At 42.6% G+C, this 9787-nt stretch overlaps 1 long non-coding RNA gene across 1 annotated transcript; it reads left to right on the top strand.

The window, feature by feature from the left end:
• The first annotated feature begins 451 nt into the window (after positions 1-451).
• LOC107973449 (uncharacterized) lies at positions 452-2354 on the top strand. Its single transcript, XR_001715755.2, has 2 exons — positions 452-999; positions 1945-2354. It is a non-coding gene; the product is annotated as an uncharacterized LOC107973449 (long non-coding RNA).
• Positions 2355-9787: the final 7433 nt, after the last annotated feature.

The raw sequence follows: 9787 nt of genomic DNA, 5'->3' as shown, positions 1-9787 counted from the left end.
GCAATGAATGTTAAAACATCATAAAACCTGACCACTTAACAATCGCTGCAAGAAAAACATACCATTTTAAATAGACCTTCTTACAACTCAGAATCTGGGCCTTGGATAATAAGACGGGATTTTATACTGGCCCAAGGTCAATTTTAAAGAATAGTTTATGGGAATCTAGTAGAACCTTGGGGTACATATACTGAGTAAAGAGACTCAAAAGTCAAGTGGGAATCTTTAACACCATATAAAACAGAATCACAGTTACTTTTCTTGATTGGATGTTTTCACGACTTTTTTGGTAATTCATTTATTATAATAATAAACTGACAGAGCTGGAATGGACTTAGAGCTCATCCAGGTCTCTGTCTTTATAGATGAGGAAATGGAACCAAAATGAAAGGACCTATCTAAGGCCACACAGTCATTACAAGAAGGGTCAGAACTAGAATCACGGAGTTCTAATTGTGAGTCACAGAGTCCAGCCCTGTCTCCAGGACAGCTTGCCTTTGAATCACTATGACGTGGCTCAGCGTTACAGATTTCCTAGTGGTGTCCAAGAAACTGACACCCATCACTGCAGGCTGGAAATGGCTCAACATCATTCATTTGTATTACACATCTAAGAGCTATAAAACAAACCCAGTGTGAAGGCAAAGTTTCCCCATTTGTCTCCAGAATAAGACAGACTATTGCAAAAACAGAGCTGATAAAACTCTGTCAACTTCAACAACTTGGTTAGAGGTCCTGATAACAAGTGACAGCCTTAGCTTTTTACAGAGAACTTATAGTGCCTTGGAAGCATGTCATGTGCAGAATCCGCTACAGTTTCTTTGAAAATAGCACAGTCAAACATTCAAAATTTAAGTGACGTTAATGGGGAAGAGAGGAGGAGGTGGTGGTTATAGCCATGTCTACACTACTCTTTACAGAAGACATAGATGTCAGTGGTCCTTCACTCATCTCAGAAAACAACTCACGACTCCAGCAGCTTGCATGATGAAACGGAAGGTTAGGATGCAAGGGGAAGGTGGAGGGTGGAAGATGGGGTTGGTGGGTCATATTAGATAGCAATATGAAGCATACTGTTCCCCAGTTTTGAGGAACTGGGGATCTCACTAGTTCTCATGGTGTGAGCCAAGGAAATAGACTCTTATGTGATGTTATCAAAGCTTTTCTGTTTAATGTTTTATTCAACATCAAATGAGAACATAGAAGCATTGCTTCTAGGAAGGGAAGACAACCCCTGACTCCTTCACGAGTATTCTGCTCCAGGAATTGCAAGGAAGTTTAAGGATTAGGAGAGATGGGGGTAGAAGGAATGGGTGAGGTCAGGACTCAGTATGGTTGGCCCTCTATATCTGTGGGTTCCGTATCTGTGGATTCAACCAACCTCGGATGGCAACTATTCAGAAAAAAAAAAAAGGATGGTTTCATCTGTACTGAACGCATCATAGGCTTTTCTTTCTTGTCATTATTCCCTAAGCAATACAGTATAACAACTATTTACAGAGCATTTACATTGTATTAGGTATTATAAGTAATCTAGAGATGACTTAAAGTACAGTACATAAGAGGTTATGCATAGGTTATATGCAAATACCATATAATTTTATACAAGGGACTTGAACATCTGTGGATTTTGGTATTCTTGGGAGGTTCTGGAACCCATCCCCAGTGGATACCAAGGGACTGTATTTGGAGTTGTGAGAAAAGAATGGTCATGTTTTGATTATCTTGTAGAGAAAGGAGATCTTGGTAAGGCCTTCCCTCCAAGCTAATTCAAAGTTAGTGCTCCCTGAGAAGCAGGATCTGGCCAGAATTTGGGAGAGGGGGATGCTGGGAGAAGAGGTCTATATTTTTAAAAAATGCTTAGGGGAGCAACTAAACCAGCAAAAGTTAAACCAAATAAAACCAGCATGCCCACTTACCTCTTTAATTTACTCTCCCAAACAGATCATCATTTGAGCTATTCCACTGAAGTCAAGCATGAAATCTATTTAGCTGGATAGCTACCCATTTCCTGTGACCTGCAAAAGAGATGCCCTATTCTTTCAGGATCCTTGGAATGCCACATGCCCAGGCCCACTGGAAAACTGGGAAGGAAAACTGGAGCCACATGCCTGGGCCCACTGAGATTCATCACCCTTCCCCTACAACCCTGTGTCAAGGAAACACAAAGATAGAGTGGATTTCAGCACCACCCAATGCAGACGCATGGCTGCTAGTTTATCAGCATAGGTCAATGAATGGTTTTAAGTTGCTACGGGTTTAAGAGGATCTCTTAGTTGATGGGAATTTTTGAATCTTTTTTTTGCGTGGGACCCTTTGGCAGTTTTGTAAAATGTACAGACTATTTCTCAGAATGTTTCTAAACGTGTAAGTTATATTGAAATTGGCCAGGCACGGTGGTTCATGCCTGTAATCCCAGCATTTTGGGAGGCCGAGGTGGGCGGATCACTTGAGGTCAGGAGTTTGAGACCAACCTGGCCAACATGGTGAAACCCCGTCTCTACTAAAAAAATACAAAAGTTAGCCAGGCGTGGTGGTGTGTGCCTGTAATCCCAGCTACTTGGGAGGCTGAGGCAAGGCGAATCACATAAACCTGGGATGTGGAGGTTGCAGTGAGCCAAGATTGTGCCATTGCACTCCAGCCTGGGTGACAAAGCGAGACTCTGTCTCAGAAAAAAAACAAAAACAAAAATATATATAGAGAGAAATAAAATTATCAAGATTTTTTTAAGAAATAAGTTTGTGATATATTTCTTTGTTAGCACATCAAATGCAAGATCTAGTGGTGAGTCTAATAATTTCTGTGATATTGAAACAATGATAAGCGTTAATGATAAATTCAAAATATCCTCAACAACTATAATGTGATATGAAGGTATCTGTGATTTCTATTGGTGAGAAAGTCACAGGTATTGCTAATGCATCTGTAGCTTGTTGTCTACATTCATAATGAAAAGAAATGCTAATTTTTAAATAATGATTGGTAGAAATGAAAATGTAAGTTTTTCGTCCAAGTTTATGGACTTCTGCTTTTCCTTGATTGCATTTGCAAATCTCCTTACTTCCTCTTGAAGAACCCCTTAAAGGGAGGAAGAGGGGGCAGTTCTAATAGTACCTTAGAGATATGAAATGAGATGGTCACAGCCATATGAGTAGATTTTGATTGGATTACACTGGGCCCAAGTTTGGAGTGTCAACATTAAACCTGTGATATAAGATCTTGTTCCTAAGATGAAAAGTAACTTTATATTGTAATCCTGTAGAGTTGAGATCTTGAGAAGCATTCCCTTGATAAGAGGACACTGGAGGAAGTGTCAAAATCACCTTCAAAGTAGGAGAGTGGTAACCAGAGCCAGGAAGGACTTGATAAGGATGAGTGAATCACCTCTGCTTGGTGAATGAGCCCAGGGTGGAGCTCAGCCTCCATCCAGGGAGCTTCAGTCTCCATCCAGGGAGTCTTTGTCAAGCGAACAGAGCAAATCCCCAGAGAGGAGGGGATCTGCAGTAAGGGTGGGAGAGGCACATGCAGATCAGGCAGAACAGCCTGTAGCCTGGCAGCAGAGAGCAGAGAGAGAGCCCAAGCAGGAGTGTCTTCCTGAAGAGTAGACAACGATTGATCATTTAAACTTCATTCAAATTAAGAACTTTCACTTATCAATAGACATTATTGAAGAAAATGGAAAGGCAAACCACATACTGGGAGGAAAATATTCAAGACATATATCTGACAGAAGATTCATATCCACCATATCCACAATATATAAAGAGCTCTTACAAGTCAAAAACAAATACAACCCAAAGATCATAAATGTACAAAATACTCCACAGACACTTCACAAAGAGGATATCCAAATGGCCAGTAAGCATTTGAAAAGGTGCTCAATGTCATTAGTCATCAGGACATGAAATTAAGCCTTCACTCAAATACACAAATTGCAGAAGGACTGAAAAAGTAGAAATTCATGATGTCAAGTGTTGGAGAGGATATGGAGCAACTGAAACTCACACACTATGGGTGGGAATGTACACTAGTATACCCAAAGTTTGGAAAGCTTTTAGTATCTACTAAAACAAAGCACAAATTCATGCCCCAGACCCAGTAACTCCATTCTTAGTTATAGGCCCAAGATTGGATTTGTCTACCAAAAGACAGGTACAAGAATATAGCTTTATGTATTTTATATATTTATAAATATAAATATTCATTTATATAAATATTTATCAACTTTATTCACTATAGCATCAACCTGGAAAGAACCCAAATTGCAGTATATTTACACATAGGACTATCATATAGCAATGAAAAAGAACAAACTATCACTATACACAAAGTGGGTGAACCGTATAGTCATAATGTAGAGCAAAAGGAGCCAGATGTAAAAGAGTATACACTGTATGATTCCATTTATGTGAAAGATGAGAACAGGCAAAACAAATCTATGGTGATAAAGGTCAGGATAGAATTTACTTTTGCAGGATGGGGAATTGATTGGGAGAGGACACAAGGGCACCTTCTGTGGTGCTGAATTATAAATATTATTGACTTTCTGAAAAGTGATTTGGAAATGCAGTCAAGTAAAAGCAGACTGCCATACTGTAGATTCACTCCCTCTGACTCTGGTTTTATATTACAAAAGGATTTCACTTGGGCCGTATGAGCACGAAGAGAGTACAAGGGCAAGCTACAAACTGGCAAACGATTCTTGCAATAGATGTATCTGATGAATGGCTTGCATCCAGTTAAAAAATGTGCAAAAGATTCAAACTTTATAAAAGAAGATAACCAAATGGCTAATAAGTGTAGGGAAAGTTGCTCAATATCTTTATTCGTCAGGGAAATGCAGATTAAAACCACAATCCCACAAAATAATACACGCCCACGAAATGACTGAAATACCAAAGGTGGGCAAGCATTGAGCAATGGAACTCTCCCACACTGCTGATGGGAATGAAAAATGGCATAGTCATAGTGGAAACCAGCTGTATCTACGAACGCTAAGCATGTGCCTATAAGGCAAGAGCCCTTCGTGACTGGTCCAGGAGCCCAGTTAAATAAGAACAGGGAGAAGGACCAGAAATCTTGTCTAATGAAGTCTGCCAGGCTTAGGAAACTCTATTTTAAATGTTTGGGGTTTTTTTCCTTAGATTTCTAGCAAAGTTTTTTTTTTTTTTTTTTTTTTTTTTTTTTGCAAAATCCCAGCATTATCTTGGTTTTATTAAAGGAGAAGGGGAATTGTCTGCTTCATTCAGAATAGTAAGGGAAATGAGAAGTCCAGTCTGCTGGTGGACATGGCTGGGTCAGCAAGAATACCTGGGAACACTGTGGAGCCCTGGAGTGAGTTGGCAAGTCAGGATGGTTCAAGGTTTCTCTTGCGGGGCCCCAGGGGAAAACACTGAGAAAGCTACTCACCTCCTTCTACCACTGTCCAGGAAATGGTCTATCCCTTCTTAGAGCTCTAGCTGCCCATGGGTGGCACAAACAACATGTGTGCCTTGCACAGAGGTGTTTCTGCAGTCCTCACTTCTGTACTGGTAAGCCAGTGCTGCAGGAACTGGCATGGGAGCCTGGCAACAGAGTTGAGAATCCAGCTCGGGAGGGAAGGATGAAGGTGATGGGGATGAGGACTTGGGGTAAGGGGAGCAAAGTGGCCGAAGAATTAAGATGACCAGAGCCAACAGAAGGGCCCCCTTCCAGCTCTCCTCTTGTGAGCCCATCCATCAGCATGGCCTTCTGGCCCCACATTGATGCTTCCCATGAAAATTGGTGCCGGGATGGACAAGCTCCAGGGTGACTCAACAAACAGCAAACAGCACAAGGATGGCTGGGGATTTGACATCTGTTCCATGTCCCATAATGAAAACTTATTTCTCCTAAACACTGAGGATGGCAGCTATAAATACCAACCTTTGTGGCTCACTGTCAGCATATTTTTTCCTAGTTTGAGAATTTTCTCAGGAGATGCAACCGATGATGCACCCCAGACTCCCCAAGTCACATGTCAAAGTTCCAAGTTACGGCAACTCAGTCCTTGAACAAAATGTGATAGAAAGGGGTTTTTTTGTTCATTTGTGTTTTTTTTTAGGTTTCTATTAAACTTAGACCCCGTTCACATGTGTTGTTCTGTTCATTTGACTTTGAGGTTTGGAAGACTGACTTTTCAACCTCATATTCATTGTTGTCATCATCCACCTACATGTATTAGGCACTTACTGTATGTAGAATGCTCTGTTTATCACAGAAGCGTTATATATAAACTCGTACAAGGTATCCATAGGATGACCAAGGTCTTGTTATTAAATCCCAAGATACCATTCATTCATTCATGCACTCAGAGAATCATTCTATGAGCCTCTACCATGTGCCCAGCACCATGTGGCTGTTGGTGACACAACAGAAAGCAGCAGAACAGAAGAAGTCTCTGCCCCAACAGTGCTCATGGTCCAGTAAGGGAGGAAGATTTTAACTTTTTTAAAAAATTTTTATTTATTATTTTTTTGAGATGGAGTCTCGCTCTATTGCCCAGGCTGGAGTGAGTGCAGTGGTGCAATCTCGGCTCACTGCAACCTCCACCTTCCAGGTTCAAGCAATTCTCATGCCTCAGCCTCCCAGGTAGCTGGGACTACAGGCGTACACCACCATGCGCAGCTAATTTTTGTATTTTTAGTAGAGACGGGGTTTTGCCATGTTGGACAGGCTGGTCTTGAACTCCTGACCTCAAGTGATCCACCCGCCTCGGCCTCCCAAAGTGCTGGGATTACAGGTGTGAGTCACCACGCCCGGCCAGGATTTTGACTTTTAGAAATCACTCCTGTCTGCACATTTCACATTCCGCAACCCTAAACTACCAAAAGAAGGTAGTTGTTAAGTTTAGAATCATCAGGGGTACACAGTGGGATAGAAACTCACTGCACTTTGAGAGGGTGAGATTTATACAGATTGGCAGGGAGAAATAACCAAACAGGCTGAGGAGGCTGTGACTGGTAGTTGCATCATACATTGTAGGGGGTTTGGGGCGATTTGAAGGAAGGCAGCTGTGGCATCCTGCAAACTAAGAGACGCGGCCGTGGAGGAAGAACTGCCGCGCTGTTCTCATTTGGTTGTGTGAGGTCTGTTGCCCACCATGTGGTTGAGAATCCCTAAAGCTGATTTCAGAGAGTAGGTGGAATCTGGGGTGAGGAGGTAGGAGGTGGGGTTCAGGGCAGGTGGAGACCCAGACTGAAGGGAAGGAGAATGTTGTTGTAGGCATCCCTCTGACTGGGTCTCCACAGACAAAGAAGAATGAAGGAAGAGAATTCAACAATATTACTACCCACTCATGGGAAGGGAGAGGATGATGTATTTGCAGCTGCTGTTCACTTTACAAACACCTTCACACATATGGTTGCACTTGTTTCTCTAAATAGCTTTTGAAGTAGGCAAGGCAGGCCATTTCACAGAGGAGAGAACTGAGGCATCTTTCTAATTGAGATTAAGGGATTTGCTCAATACCACACCACTTATTAAGTGGCAGAGGGGGCACTTGAACCTGCTTCCTCTGTTAGTCCTGTCTTCTTTCCATAGGCATGAATATTATTATTTAAATTTGCAGAGACCCTCATCCAGGAGCCCAGAACCTCCCAAGATGAAGGTTTGCTCCTGAACTTGGCAAATAACATTGATAATTCTGCCAGGAAGGAATCTTGCATTTGTCAGAACACTTCCCAGAAGGGCTGCCTCTGTGTGCTGAAGAGAAAACAGATGTCAGGGACTAGTTCTCAGCCTGCAACATTCAGTCCACTTTATTTTCTTCCACAGGCAGATTGAGACAGAGGGATTCCTCCCTGCCTGACAGGGCCAGTTTTATGCACATGGAATATAAATAGCTGTCTCTACCATATGATTCTAGGACTGGTGTCAGTAAACTTTCTATAAAGGTCCAGATAGTAAATGTTTTAGGGTTTTTAGGCCACATGCAATTTCTGTTACAACTACTTAACTCCGCCATTGAGGCGTGAAAGCCACCATAGGCAATGTATAAATGATGGGGATGGCTGTGTTCCAGTAAAACTTTATGGACACTGAAATGTGCATTTCATATAATTTTCACATGTCACAAAATGGTATTCTTCCACTGACTTTTTTTCAACTATTTAAAAATACAAACACCATTCTTAGCTTGTGGATTATACAAAACAGGTGTTGGGCAAGGTTTGGCCCATAGGTTTAGAAGACCAAAGAGCTCTCTCTGTCCCAAATATTGTCCCCATAGAGACCTGGATTTCCAACTTCCACCATCAGCTTCACCATCAGTGCTCCATTCCTCTTTCTTTCTCTGTTTTTCTTTCTTTTTCTTTCTTTTTTTTTTTTTTAGACAGGTCTTGCTCTGTTGCCCTCTGTTGCCCTGGCTGGAGTGCAGTGGCAAAATCATAGCTCACCATAGCCTTGAACACCTTGGCTCAGTGATTCTCCTGCCTCAGCCTCCTGAGTAGCTGAGACTACAGGCACACTCCACCACACCTGGCTGGTACTCATTTCTTTTGGGTTTCACTGTACTTTTTCAGACTCTTCTTTTTAAGAAGCAGGCATCCAGGGAGGAGGATGATTAGAAAGAAGCCTCAGTTCTCGGCTGGGCATAGTGGCTCATGCCTGTAATCCCAGCACTTTGGGAGGCCGAGATGGTGGATCACAAGGTCAGGAGTTCGAGACCAGCCTGGTCAACATGGTGAAACCCCATCTCTACTAAGAAAAATACCAAAAACAATTAGCCAGGCATGGTGGCATGCGCTTGTAATCCCAGCTACTCGGGAGGCTGAGGGGGAGCATTGCTTGAACCCAGGAGGTGGAGGTTGCAGTGAGCCGAGATCGCGCCACTGCACTCCAGCCTGGGTGACAGAGCAAGACTTCATCTCAAAAAAAAAAAAAAAAAAAAAAAAACCCAAAAAAGAAAGAAAGAAAGAAGCCTCAGTTCTCTCCTCCGTGAAATGCCATGCCTACTTCAAAGGCTATTAAGAGAAACAAGTGCAATCATACGTGTGAAGGTGAAAAATGAACAGTAGCTGCAAATACATCACCCTAACTTCATTTTAGAGCTTTATTAGACGTGTTAGAATGTAAGTGCCGTGAGGGCAGGGCCTTTGTTTGGTTCACTGTTAGGCTCACTATTAAGTGCCTAAGACAAGGAACTGAGTTGCATAAATACTCTGTATAAATATTAGTTGAGTGGATGAATGACTTTCCCTTCTAATTTGAAAGATTGGAGCCACCAGAAGAGATGGTTGGGGCAGTGAAGGCAAGGGGTGGTGGGTGAGTGGGCAGAGGTGACAAAGATAAAGCAATCACTTAACTGATGTTCCTGCAAGCCTTGGCCTGGGAGGTGCTGAAGTCTGCTGATGCTCTTGGAAATCAGTGGGCTTGGAAGAGGCAGGGCACAGGGTATGCCAGTGCCCATGAAGCCTGGGAAGGGAGTCAGGAAAGACCCAGCAGTTGCACATGGCACCCGGAGAAGCGGCACCAGGGCCTGATGGACTCACCCAATCCATTTCTGTGGAGTGGTGCAGTCTCTGCCAAGAAAAACTTTAGGACTTGACAAGATTTGGCAAGTCCCTGAAACATGAATTTGTGCAGTGTAAAGTTACAAGGGCCTTTTGGCAGATGGGCCAAATCCAAAAGACGGTGGAAAAATGTGCATGGGATGTCAAAACTCACTATTTCTGCAGGAAAGTGCCAAGGAAAGGGAAGGCTAAAAGAGGGCAGAGAATGAAGACACACCGTCCCCATCCCCCTAAACTGGCCACACATTTTTCTGGG

The sequence above is a fragment of the Pan troglodytes genome, chromosome 12, assembly GCF_028858775.2.
Source record: "Pan troglodytes isolate AG18354 chromosome 12, NHGRI_mPanTro3-v2.0_pri, whole genome shotgun sequence".
NCBI classification, from domain to species: Eukaryota; Metazoa; Chordata; class Mammalia; order Primates; family Hominidae; genus Pan; species Pan troglodytes.
The sequence above is the reverse complement of the archived record's forward strand: the minus strand, read 5'-3'. Positions and strand labels throughout refer to the sequence as shown.